Below are 14,443 nucleotides of genomic sequence, written 5' to 3' on the forward strand. Positions count from 1 at the left end.
ACTGAATTACTCTAGGGAAACAAAAGCCAGTTCCATTAAAATCATCAAGTTTTATCTCCATTCCTCAGCAATTTATAAAGTATACTATCTAACTCTACAGAGGACAAGAGAGATAGAGACCAGATGACTAAGCACTGGCCTTCTGTTTTTCAAATACATTCCCTGAACCTATTGTGTGGCTCAGGGTTAGAACTGGTCCTTTTCTATTTTCTTTATTTCACACTCCTTATAAAGAGTTCAGATTAAACAAATACATGTGACTCAGTAAATGGAGAGCAGATGACTCTTTGAATCTGAGTCCATACAAAGCTACATTAATAGCATATAAAACATGAGTGACTTTGACATGAGTCCTTCATCTTATATGTCAGGATTAGAAATATAAATCGGACTATAGAAATGATCCCTGAAAGTACAGTCTTGCGAGAGCAAACAGACAACCTACAGAATGGGAAAAAATTTTCGCATGCTACACATTCAATAAAGGACTGACAACTAGAATCTATTTAGAACTCGGGAAAATCAGCATGAAAAAAATCAAACAACCCTATCAAAAAGTAGGCAAAGGACATGAATAGAAATTTTTCAAAAGAAGATATAAGAATGGCCAACAGACATATGAAAAAATGCTCAACATCTCTAATCATCAGGGAAATGCAAATCAAAACCACAATGAGATATCACTTAATTCCAGGGAGAATGGCCTTTATCAAAAAGTCCCAAAACAACAAATGTTGGTATGGATGCGGAGAGACAGGAACACTCATACACTGCTGGTGGGACTGCAAACTAGTGCAACCTCTGTGGAAAGCAATATGGAGATACCTTAAACAGATACAAGTAGACCTCCCATTTGATCCAGCAATCCCATTATTGGGCATCTACCCAAAAGACCAAAAGACATTCTATAAAAAAGACATCTGCATCCAAATGTTTACAGCAGCACAATTCACAATCGCAAAGATGTGGAAACAACCCAAATGCCCATCAATACATGAGTGGATTAGTAAAATGTGGTGTATGTATACCATGGAGTATTACTCATCTATAACAAATAACGGTGATATAGAATCTCTTATGTTCTCCTGGAAAGAGTTGGAACCCATTCTAAGTGAAGTATCCCAAGAATGGAAAAATAAGCACCACATGTACTCACCAGCAAATTGGTTTACCTGATCATCACCTAAGTGCACATTTGGGAATAACACCAATTGGGTGTCGGGCAGATGTGGGGAGGGGAGGGAATGGGTGTATACATACATAATGAGTGTGATGCGCACTGTCTGGGGAATGGACACACTTGAAGCTCTGACTCGGGGGGCAGGGGGCATGGGTAATATACATAACCTAAACTTTTGTACCCCCATAATAAGCTGAAATTAAAAAAAAAATACAAATCGGTGCAATTTCTCCAATTATTACTACAGTCACCCTTCCCAAATCACCTTGAACTGTTGCTAGTTCCAAGCTAACTTCTGTAAGCTATTCTTTTATATTATAAATGCATATGATAAGAAATAATTGAAGTACTTATTTCACTGAGAGCTCATTTTCTTCAGTTTTATATCACTAAAGGAGCCCTCAGTATTTTCTCTTAGACAGATATGATTATTATTTCACAGAATTCTAGGGCTCAAAGAGATTTCAGGTATCTTATCATGATTATGGTCTTATTAGCAGTGTGAGACATTGTCCTACACCTCTTAGATATACTTGACCGATGAGAAAATGGAGTGCCCAAGGTCACACAATTAATAAATGACAAAGCCAGTTTAGCTCAGGCAGCCCATGTCAAGAGTTCATATCCTCAAACCATATGCCATACAGCCTGAAGATATGAACAAATTCCTAATAGACATTTTGAACTTTTATTTTTCATAGCAGAGTTTGCTAGTATCAATGTCAAATGCTCTTTATGTTTTCCTTAAGGTTAGCATGCTAGAAACTACTTACCACATGATTTTGAGTTACTTGTTTTATGAATAACTATGAATTATTAGGATGTGATATCTCTACTTTTTGAGGCATGAATGTCACTTAAGGTTAGAATGATAACTTATAGCCTATAAGTAACTGTACATCAGAAATCTGCAATGATTTGAAATCACTCCAGTGTTTTAAATATAAATTGTATAAACAAAAATGCACACACATCTTTGCCATTATTGTGTCTACCCCTCCATGCATACCATGTATGTATGTATGTGTATATGTGTGTGTGGAGATGTAGTATCAATTATGGCATATTTTCTAATATGTTGATAAATGTACAATATATAAGGGTTCCTTTTTTCCTTTTGATATTGGTGTCCAAATTATTTTGACTCACTGTATATTCAAATATATTAAAGAAATCCAATAGATCTGAACAGTTTTCCCTCTCTCATTTTGGACAATGTTACCTGATTGACTGAAAGTGATTGGCAGGTGTGGCAAATGCAATAGGGGTATGTTTTCTAAAGAGAATTGCTAGTTCTGTAATAGCACTAAATCTTAAATACTCTGTTATTAACTTTAAGCTCAGTGGACTATAAACTCTATATCTAAAATTTTCTACAGGTCCAAGAATTAGTTGTAACAGACTGCAAAATTTTCAGCAGCAGATAGAGTGCTATTATTGGCTGTACTCAAAAGTATTTCTAATTTCTTATGTAGGTGCTTAAAAAGAAAGCATACTTTTTGTGTCAAGGCTACTTATTAATAATATTTTACAGGTATGATAGGCTTCAATGATAAACTTCCACATTATACAAATGAATAAATTGAGACCTCCATATGATAATCATTTATTCTAGATGCACAGCTAATTTATTGCAAAGAAAAGATTGCATGGCTAGGAAAGTGCTTATTCCCCAAAGCATTTTCTTCATCCACCAAAAAAACCCAGAAGTGTATATGTCCCTGGCCCCTTAGCAGAATGATCAGGAAGGATTTTCTGCACCTTTGAGGCCATAAACCTGAACTGGGCTGTATGAAAAATGAAGAACAGACCCATTTATTACAGGGGCAAATCAAATATGAAGTCTTTTAAATAACTAGAATCATGACAAATTTTAAGTATTTACTGCATACCAGCTGCTGTTTCAAGCACCTTACAATTATTAAGTCAGCTAATATTAACAATTTTAAATGAAGTAATTAAGTTACAGTGAGGTTAAATAACTTGCCCAAAATGTATCCAGATTTAAGGGTCTGGCTCTAGAATTAATGCATCTAACCATTGTGTTCTAGTGGCTCTAAGTAGGTTACAATATTCTTCAGCACAGTAGCCTTGTATTTTTAACTCCTCAGAAGCTGGTTCATAACCTAGCATGTGATAGGCACGTGGAAAAAATTAAGTTTTTTTCCACCAAGAAACAATGGTTGGGAAACCCAAAGCCTAAGGCAGCAGCTTGATATATTTTCAAGTCCTCAAGGGAACTACATCTTTGGCCTGAGTGGCATATAATCTCTCAGCCTTGTGATCCTCAAGGATTCCTTTTGGCCACTGGCTTCTCGAAGTTAAAGTAGGTCAAGCCATAGCCTTGACCCCTTTCTCCTAGTCCCAAACCCAGGCTCTGGAGTCTACTACTCTGAAAGTGATAAACAACTGAGTAGTTCTTGTCAGGTGAACAAAATTTTCCTAAATTGCCAATTTTGTACCTGATTTCCAATTGATCTCACCCTGAGTCCTTTAGGCCTCACAGGACCCACCTGCCAAATGGAAGGAAAATCCAGCTTAATTTAGCAAACATGGAAAAGGGAAGAAGAGGAGAAAAAGCTAAATCTAGAGTGAGTAACATTACAAAACAAGAAATCTTTCAGACACAGAAACCAAAAAGGCATTCCTTCTGTAAGAGAGCGTTTTTAACCTCTCATTTTTCCTCTTCTACTTCTACCCTCTTAACTCTCAGGCCTTTTGTGTGTACTAAGCATTCTATTTTGCCTTTCGCCTTTCATTCTTGAGACTGGAGAACAGGGAGAAATACTTCTTTGCTTTCTCATACTCTAGATTTTAAAGTGAACTACTATTACTACATCATTGACAGGTTTTCTAAACTGAATTAAAGAAGCCTCAGGCCATATTAAAATATCATGAATGAAAAAAACTCTGAACTCTTCCTTCTCCAGAACATGAAAATATTTATGCAACTCTATAAGGGCTTCTTTTACCAATATTCCCGTTTAACGGTTATCAGATGAAAGTTAGTCTACAAAATATTTTCAGATATACTGCAATTGATTAGATTAAATGCTCACAGTAAATAGAGATATTTCAATATTTTGTTTATCAACATCTTTTTAACATTTAATATCCCCCAGTAAACTATCAGCTACAAAAATAGCTCTTCAGGCTAGCTACTGCTTATTAATATCTATAAAAAATTTTTATTCAAAAATCATTTCTTAATGTCCAGGCAGCTTATCTCATCTATATGCTCAACCTGGCTTATAAAAAGATAAATGCAAATAAAAGCTATATTGAAATGACATTTCTCAATTATTAGGCAAAATTCCAAAAATTTGACAATCTATTCTCTTAGCAAAGCTGTGGGGAAATGCATGCTAAAACTTTGCTGGTAGGAATGCAAAATAGAACAAACCTAATGGAAGATTATTTGGCAATATCTAACAAAATTTCATATGCATTACCCTCTGATCCTACAATTCTGTGTTTAGGGAGCTGTCCAAAACACATACAGGCAAAAATACAAACACAAGTATCCACAAAGCCACTCACTGCAGAACCATCATAATAGCAAAGACTGCAAACCACTCAAAATTCTATCTATAGCAGATTTGTTGAGTAAAATATGGCCATGTTCCTGAAAGTGTAATCCATGCGCTGAAAGCTAAATCTAGTTTGTGAGTAATTCTGCAGGCATGATTTCTTTAGCAGAAAAAGCCTAAGGAAAAAATAAAATATAGAAATAGAAAATTGGCATTAAAAATTATTGTCAGTTAGTTAGATGTGATACTTAATTGTGGTTATGATTTTCAAAGACACTTGATCTTTCAAAGATCATACTGAAATATTTACAGATGAACTGATATACTGTCTGGGATTTGCTTCAAATTACTCATGTAGGAGACAACGAATGAAACTGTCGATGAAACAAGACTGGATGCATCCTGATAATTACTGAAGCTGAATTATGGGCATTTCATGTTTTTCACACTACTATCATTAATAATACAAAATACTGTAGGACTTGGTAAGCTCCTTTCATCCTTGAAACTATCCTGTTAGATATTTTGCTTCCTTTGACTAGTAATACTCTGTTTTGCCAAATATCATTCAGAGTAACAGCCAATTGGGCAAGAAATGTACCTATTCCTCTTTCTTTTTAACATTCTTAGCGTTTTATTTATAACTATTTAAATATTTTATGCATTCTGCTTTCATATATGTGTGTGAATTCATGTTTAACAGATACACATATTTGTTAAAAACAAAAGATGATGAAGTCCTTGAATCCCCCCGTTCACTGCTCTAAGTCTTTTTCTCAGCTCATGAAGTTGCTCATTCCAAAAGTTACCGGAGTCATCGTCAATGGCTCCCTTTCTCTCACAGATTGCCCCTTCAGTAAAAAACTGTCAACAAATACACATCCTGAATAACACTATCTCCCACCAAAATCACACTGATTCAAGCCAAAATAATATCCTTTTAAAATTTACTTTTAAAATGACTTATCACTTAATCATAAAGTACCCAAATATTAGGTTTACAGTGTGATGAATTTCTACGTATCTATAGACCTATGCAACTCTGAACCAAATCAAGATATAGAACATTTCTGGCACTTGGGCAGGCTTCCTCATGCTCCTCCCAGTCAATATGCCTCCAGAGGTAATGGCTATTCTATAATCATGCACAATGTTTCAGTTGTTCTTGAGCTTTATAGAACTATAAATAGAATCATACAACATGGACTCTAGTTTCTTTCACTCAATGATATGTCTATGGGATTCATCCAGTGTCATTTTGTATCATTGTATTTTATTTTCTCCATTTCTGTGAAGGACTCCATTAATTAAATTTATACAATCTATTTATTCTTTTTTTTTTTTTTTTTTTTGAAACAGGATCTCACTCTGTAACCCCAGCTAGAGTGCAGTGGCATCATCATAGCTCACTGCAACCTCAAACTCCTGGGCTCAAACCAGCCTCTTGCCTCAGCCTCTAGAGAAGCCAGAACTATAGGTGTACACCACCATGCCTGGCTAATTTTTCTATTTTTAGTAGAGATGGGGTCTAGTTCTTGCTCAGGCTGGCCTCAAACTCTTGACATCAAGCAATCCTCCCACCTCAGCCTCCTAGAGTGCTAGAATTACAGGCGTGAGCCACTGCAATAGGCCTGTTTATTCTTTCTATTGATGGGCTGTATCTATGGGCTGTTTGCAGTTTGGAAGCTGTTATGAAGAAAGCTTGTGTATGTATTTCAACAGTCAGTTTTAGTTGTCCAAAGTGGTCATGCCAATTTATACTCACTATCAGTGTATGTACATATCTATATTAAGCTTCTACAATATCCTGCCCAAACTACTTATAATAGCCTTTTGATTGGTTATCCTCCCTCAAGAGTTGTCCTTCCACTACCCATTGTCTACACAACACCCAGAAACGTAACAGCCTTTCTGAGGAATTAATATTTCAGTAGAGATATGAAGACAAAAGTGAACCGTACAGATAATAGGTAGAAGGAAGAGCCAATGTGAGAGACCTGATGCCACCTCATGATTGACACATTTGAGGAGAGTCAGGAAGCTTTTGTTGCTGGAAAGTAGGGAGGGCAGCCGAGTGGTAGGAAATGCTTTCTGAGCGGCGGCCAGGGTCTAGATTATCCAGGCCATATTCAGAAATGTTGATTTTGTTCTACATGTAATAATGGGAAGCCATTGAACAATTTTAAGCTTGGAAGTTACTTTAAATGAGTTGCATTCCTTTTAATCCTAAAGATTATGCTTTTTAAAAATCACTTCACATTTCCCATGGTTTCTTTCAACCTTGTAAGTAAAGCAAAACTAATGTTTTCCACTGAACATTACAAATCAATAGTCTTTTAAAAATTCAAGAAATAAAAGGAAAAATATTATGTGGTTACGAAAAATAGGCTGCATAGATTACTTAAAAATTATTAACTTTTATATTTTTTCCACGTATCAAGCTGGGCAATTACTACAGTGATGGCTGCTCGATTTCAATATAAATTATTATGATTACAATATTTCCTACAGCAATTGTCCTAGAGTAGATTTTAGAAACAATTAGCATCATGTGGATTATAAATAATTATTTACTGATATTTTCAATTTGCAACTGCCCCAGATCCAGGCTACCTTCCTCCAAATGGTCAGAATCTATCTACCTTTTAAATTCCCATCTGCACCTTTGGTCAGCACATCTCAAACCTTTCTGAATTTCCGGAATCAATTAAGGAACTCTTGGAAATAAGTTTCAATTCCCCTTCCAGATCTACCATGTCTTACTCTCTAAGGGTGGGAACTGGGAATCTATACTCTTCAGAGTTCCTCAACCACCAGCCTTACTCACAAACACCTACACAGACCTTGTGTTAGTTTTCTATTATTATTGTAACAAATGATCACAAACTTAGTGTCTTAAAACAACACAAATTTATTATCGTACAGTTTGGGTGGCCAGAAGTCTGGTCTTATAATGGTTAGAAGTTTACCGGCTTTATGGAGCAAATCAAAGCCTAAGTTCTTTCTCAGTTCTTTAGAGTGGAACACATTTCCTTGCCTTTTTCAACTTCTAGGGGCTGCCCACATTCCTTGACTTTTGGCCAAATCACTCTAGCCTCTGATTCTATCCTCACATCTTCTCTGACTCTGTTTCTCCAATCTACCTCTTACAAGGACACTTGTGAATACATTGGGCATTATATTTGTTGTAAATTTTAAATTTTGGCTGAAGTATATGCAGAAAATCTAAATGGGTAATTAGAGACACCCTTGGACCACATTTTGGGATCCACTGATGTGGAGAAAATTCCATAGAACTGAGGTTAGGAATTAAAGGATTATCTCTATTTAAAGGAGAAAAGAAAAGAAAGCAGGAGGAAAAGAGAAGAAAGAGGAGAGGAGCAGCAGAAAATAAAAGAGGAAAAGGAGAATCAAAAAAAAAAAAAGAAAAAAGTAAAAATGGGAGAGTAGAAGATAAGAAGAAAGAAAAAAATTGCAGGTGGGAAAGAGAGAAGGGGAAAATGAGAAAGAAAAATGCAAGTGGTGGATTCAGCAGAAGAAAATAATTGGCAGAACATAGTTAAGATATTGAAGAATAAGCATGATATTTCAGGACTATATTAAAGTAATGGAGAAGATACCAACAATATTAAATGCTGGAGAACACAAGCATGTTTTAGAAAAAACCTATTAAATCATTTAGTGACAGGTATTACAGTGATTATTATTGCAATGAATATTTATTATTGATGAGTATCTTAGTATGTTTTCTGTTGCTTATAACAGAATACCTGAAAATGGGTAATCTATAAAGAAACGAAATTTATTTATCACAGTTATGGAGGCTGAAAAGTCCAAGGTCGAAGGGCCACATCTGGTGAGGGCTTCTTGCTGGTCCCAGGGACTCTTTGCAAAGTTCCAAGGAGACAGGGAATTACATGGCAAAGGGACTGAGCATGCTAATGTTCTACTCAGGTATTTCTTCCTCTTCTTATAAAGCTATCAGTCTCATTTTCATGATAATCCATTGACTCATGAATCCAATCATGTGGGCAGAGCCCTCTTGACCCAATCATCTCTTAAAGGTCCCACCTCTCAATACTGCCACATTGGGGATTAAATTCCACCATAATTTACAACACACCCAACAGGAATCTAGGATCATTGTGAGAAGGGGCACAAAACTTGTGGCCTCCCTAACAAATGCCCTACTTCTGTCAGGGGTGGGAGAGAGAAAAATAAATAACGAAATAAATTCCACCATGAGTTTTGGAGGAGACAAATATTCAAACCATAGCAGTGACCTTGAGACATAAGTTCCTAAAATGCAATTAAAATTAAAAAAAAGATAAAATTGTATTTTTCAGAGTTAAGATATAAAACATACATAGATTTTTAAGCTGTATTTAACTATATTTTAATTACTTTAAAATTTTTAGTTTTAATTAAAGTGTTCACATACATTGCAATTGCCCAGCTAGTTAACTGAAAATAATTTGGCACAACTTCAATATTCAGTAATATGGGTTTGATTTGGCAAGTAAAATTAAATGTCCAACAAGAAGGAATTAATTGGAACAAACTAAGTGTTTTTCACACCTGAGCATAAAATTAAAATACAGTCAAACCAGCAGAACAGGCATAATTAGTTTATAATGAATTATCATTTTCGAGTATAAATCACCCAGACTCTCCAAAGCCACTTATTTTCCTTTTGGGGCATTATTTTAAAGTTAATTTTACATTTTCCTTAGCACAAATGTAATTTTTAATACAAAATAATTATGCTAAAAATAAGTACAAATGCAAGCATCCAGATACTATCACTGGTAAAACCTTGATTTATACTTAACCCAATTCTATGCTTAAGTATTTTTTATTCATTTTTTGCAAACTATCAAATTTTATTTAAGCAGTTCATCAATTATAGAACCTTTATTTAAAAGCGTTCCAATCAATACACTATTGTTGAAGATGTAAGTTGCTCCAGCCAGGATACTAATATTAAATATTTTAGGTTTTCCAAGTAATGTCCAACTGTTTGTTACTAAAATTGGCCTAACTTTTTTATGTTAAAAATAGTGATTTGCATGTATAGTTGACTTAAAAAAGATTAGAAAAAATGTAAAATTAAGGGAAATCTAAAATAAACTAAAAAATAAGTACAAATCTATAAAAATTTACAAAAACAATAACATGACATACCAAAATTGCCAATGCTCAAAACATGGTTACTGAGACGCAAGTCTCAACAATTATAATGTTGATCAATTTGTTTTCTCTTGAATTGTTTTAGGCAATTAGCAAGGGAAAGAGTTGGGAGCTTGGAAGGGAAGCAAAAGTTAACTTCACAATACTGGTCTCTCCCAGGGACTGGAATAAATGATTTCTCAAGGAAATAGATTTATAGGGAAGCAAATTGCACTCTATCATTCCCCAGATCTTATTGTCTTAACCTATGCGTCTTAACAATTAACCCTTAATAATTAAAAGCTGTGCCCCTGGGCGGAGAAGACCATTATTCTCTCAGGCTAGTTCTACTCCTACTTCCTGAAACAATTGTCCTGTACCAAATATAGCTTTTTCTTTTTTTTTTTTTTTTTTGAGTATTATCCTGGGACTACTGGATGTGGATTTAGCTTTTGCCTCAAGAAAATATTAGATTAAGTCAAAACATTACACAAAATTAATTCCAAGTCCACATTCCCCCACAGGCAAATAAAATAAAATAAAATAAAATTGCTCCCTAGAAAAATTCCCATCCTAAATGTCATGCCCTATTGCAAGGACTGATATAACTTAGTAGAAATTTGGTGATCAGTTCAATGATAGAAGAGATATACTTCAAAGAACACCAATATTTAAATGTCCAACATTTAAATGCTATTAAATCCTCTTCCCTTTATGAAACTCCAGGAATAAATTTAAGTCCAAAATTTAATTTCACTCCAAAATTATTAAAATCTCAAGAAAGTCCATAATTATCATTTCCAATTTCTTTCTCAGCTCACTCTCAGCCACAGGGGTCTCTTGGAATCTCAGGAAATTATTCCTTCAATCGGTTGTCCCTGGAATGAGCAAAGTTCTTTTATGCTTTATAGTTGAATTAATTGAACTTTGAATCTATTTATATTTTAAATTATAAATGAAGGCCTTAAAATAACAGTGCCTGACACATACAAGAATGATTAATCCAATTATTAGAATTATTGTATGTATTTATGTATTATTGTATTTAAAAAGTCTTTAACAATTGCTAGGACAAGTATTATCATTGCAATACCAGCCTTATACCCATAAAATTTAGAAAACACAGGAGATTCTCAAGGGTCCATAAACAATATTACATTTTGAGTGTTATACTTTCTCCAAACTAATGTTGCCAAAAATTTCTGAAGGTAAGGCTTAGACCACCAAGACACTGGGATAATAAAGGAAAAAAACCTTGGTTTGACCTCAGCAGGGTGACAATTAGCCTGTGCAGACTGATGGAGTTCACAACCTGTGAGTTTAATTATCAATTGACAGAACAAATGGGTAATTATGTCACCATGTGTACCATACCTCAGGGTTAGGGAAGGAATGTGTGGCAGGATCAACCTATTCTTTTTGCCTCCTTTCCTAGAAAATGACATTGAGATGACCAGTCTTCCTGTAAGATGTGCAAGTCTGCAATGGTGATGCCCACAGTACCCAGGGTCTTCCACAAAGTTCCTCACTTTATCATCGGACATTTTAACTCCTTACTATTGCTTCTTGCTCCACAAATTGCTTAGCCCTCTTTGACCTGCCTCCTAAAGAAAAGTTTCTTCTCATTCGCAATATTTTTTTCTCCCCTCAGTTGGAAAATTATCCAAGGCAGAATCTTGAATCAAAATTACATCTGATCCTTCTGAAATGTGTGTCCTGAAATTCCAAAGATGACCATAAATACACCTTTAAATTTTCCTTCTAATAACCTTTTAACTTTCCATACCTTGAGTAACTTCTACTTCAATAGCAACAGAAATATTTTGTTTTAATAATTCTTTTTTCTGCTTTCATGGGATATCCCCTGGTGTTCTATTTTCCACTGTTGTTACCCTATTTCTTTTAGGCAGACTCAGAAGAGTTTTTAACATTTTAATTTTCTTAAGTTGTCCCTTTGCTTCTCTCCCAAGTGTACCTTCTTTTCTTCTTTTTTGCTTCTGGGTTTGAGATACTAGGTTTGGGCTTTGTGGTTTTTAATTATTGTTAGTATTAAATGCTCAACTAGCTCAGGATTAGACTCCATCTGTTAATGTCCTGCCTGGTTTCCCTTTAGTATATTTTACATTCCTTTTGCTTCTCTTGGAGTCCTAATTATACATTTCCCTGCTATGTTATCTAACGATATATGCCATATTGAAACTAATCTAAAACTGATAAGACATGTCAAGTTTATCTTCTGATGCTCCTTTCAAATTTAGTTGAATTTTTAACACTTTTTAAAATTTTTTAAATTCTTTTTAGAGATGGAGTCTTGCTATGTTGCCCAGGCTGGAGTGCAGTGGCTATTCACAGGCACAATCATCGCACACGGCAGCTTAGAACTCCCAGCCTCAAAGGATCCTCCTGCCTCAGCCTCCTGAGTAGCTGGAACTACAAGTATGCATATTTTTTTCCCTTGCTTTTATGTGTCCCATTTCTCAATGAATGATTAGTCTAAGTGCTGTTACTATTGACTTCAGATGAGATCGGGCACATTCAGGGTGGTATTGCTGTAGACTACTATTAACTTCATATCTGAAGTTTAACAGAATGCCTCTCAATATTTCTATGGATCCAGTCTTTCTCTGGAGCATCACTCCATGAGGCCATGCCTCTTTTTTTCTGTTAGCTTTTTGTGACCCAAGTCAACCTAGTAATAACTCACATATCACTGTCCTTATTAGTGCCATTTTATAAACAGTAAGTTCTGAGTATATCTGCTGGAACATAAGCTCTACAAAGAGCAGGGATTTCTGTCTTAGTTATATAGTGTGTTATTACTGTGAGGTATTGCAAGTGCCTAAGAAAGTATTTTTAAATGAATAAATAAGTCTTATTTTTTTATCCCATCATATAAATCTTGTTTGGCTTCAATGGTCTTACCTCATTTTCAGTATGTCCCTCATATACACCTTGACACTTCTGTAGCATGCTTGCTGCTGTTTTGAGAGCTAAAATCATTTCCTGAGCTTCATTCATCTAACATCTTGAAATTTCTCTGATGTCCCAAGTTTTTATACTCCTTCAGTGCCAACAAATTTCCTACAATAAAGCACCCCAGGTACAAGTTTTCTTTACCAACTCTGACCCTGGGGTACGTGGCCATCTCATCCCAAAGTTTCTTCTACCCCAGGCAAATGAAAGTAATATTTTCATGAAAAGAGAGCTGCCCCCTTTCCTATTTATCTACCCGCTGATAAATATTCACCACTTTTCAGTGGTTGAATACACTGACTGGCTCTTGAAGTCAATATCCACAGTCAGAGCTTATATAATTAATAAATCATAAATCAGACATTCTTAGAAACCATGTGTTAGAGACATGGGTGTTGCCCTTGAAACTATTGGACAGACCTCATAAATATAGTAAGTTATTTACAGTTTTTTCTTTGGTCCTGAATACAGCTAATAAAAACATAAAGTGGAACTATGATTTGGCTATTGATTTAATGTGTCATCTAATGCTCAGCCTAAAATTATAAGGCTAAAACTTCATGCTCTAATACTGTAGCCCATGTGACACATAGCTTGTCTTTGAGGTTTAAAGTCACAGCCTGTAGGCTCTGTTGAGAAAATATAAGGAGGAAAAGGTCTCCCAGTGACCAGTGTATACAAAGCCTATATACTACTCTCTTTGAAGTAAAATAGTCTCTTTTGAGACTAAAAGATTCTCTTTTCTTGGTTTTCTAATCCCTGGCTCAGCAGTACCTGCTTAGGTTACCTCTGTGATTCAAGGTCAGCCACAGAGGTATGGAGAGTCATACTGGCTAAAAACAGCCATCATTTTTCCTACCTTTGATAAAAAGTATCTTGAATCTCATCACTAAGTACTAAGAAACATTGAACTTAATTATTTACCTAACTGATATTTATTGAACACACCCTAAATGCCTGAACTTGGCCATAAAAAGGAATCAAATAATGTCTTTTGCAGCAACTTGGATGGAACTGGAGACCATTATCCTAAGTGAAGTATCTCAGGAATGGAAAAACAAATACCACATGTACTCTCTAATAATTGGGAGCTAATTGATGGGAACACATGGGCACAAAGAGATGTAAAGGTCTTTGGAAATCAATAAGGGGGAGGAGGACCAGAGAGGTAAAAACCTACCTATCCGGTACAATGAACACTATTCGTGTGATGGGCCCAATAAAAGCTGTGACCTAAGCAAGCATCATAAAAAGTATCCATGTAACAAAAACAATTGTACCTCCTTAATATTTTGGAATTTAAAAGAAAGAAAGAAAAAAGCTATCAAGCCAGGAAAAGACATTAAGGAACCTTAAACGCATATTACTAAGGGAAAAAAGCCAATCTAAAAAGGACACACACTGTATGATTCCAACTACATGACATTCTGGGAAAGGCAGAACTATAGAGACAGTAAAAAAATCAATGGTTGTTAGGGATTTGGGGAGGAGAGGAATTGAATTGGTGAAGCACAGGAGATCGTTTTCAGGCAATGAAACTTCTGTATGAATGAAACTTCTCTAACGGTGAACACCAAGACATTAAGCGTTT

The 14,443-nt window shown here is 35.2% G+C and overlaps 2 pseudogenes; one reads left to right on the plus strand and one right to left on the minus strand.

The window, feature by feature from the left end:
- Positions 1 to 323: 323 nt before the first annotated feature.
- Positions 324 to 422, minus strand: LOC138375224 (small nucleolar RNA U3; annotated as a pseudogene).
- An 8,377-nt stretch (positions 423 to 8,799) lies between these two features.
- On the plus strand, positions 8,800 to 8,905 carry LOC138375198 (small nucleolar RNA SNORA11; annotated as a pseudogene).
- Positions 8,906 to 14,443: the final 5,538 nt, after the last annotated feature.

The sequence above is a fragment of the Eulemur rufifrons genome, chromosome 24 (assembly GCF_041146395.1).
Source record: "Eulemur rufifrons isolate Redbay chromosome 24, OSU_ERuf_1, whole genome shotgun sequence".
Classification (NCBI taxonomy): domain Eukaryota; kingdom Metazoa; phylum Chordata; class Mammalia; order Primates; family Lemuridae; genus Eulemur; species Eulemur rufifrons.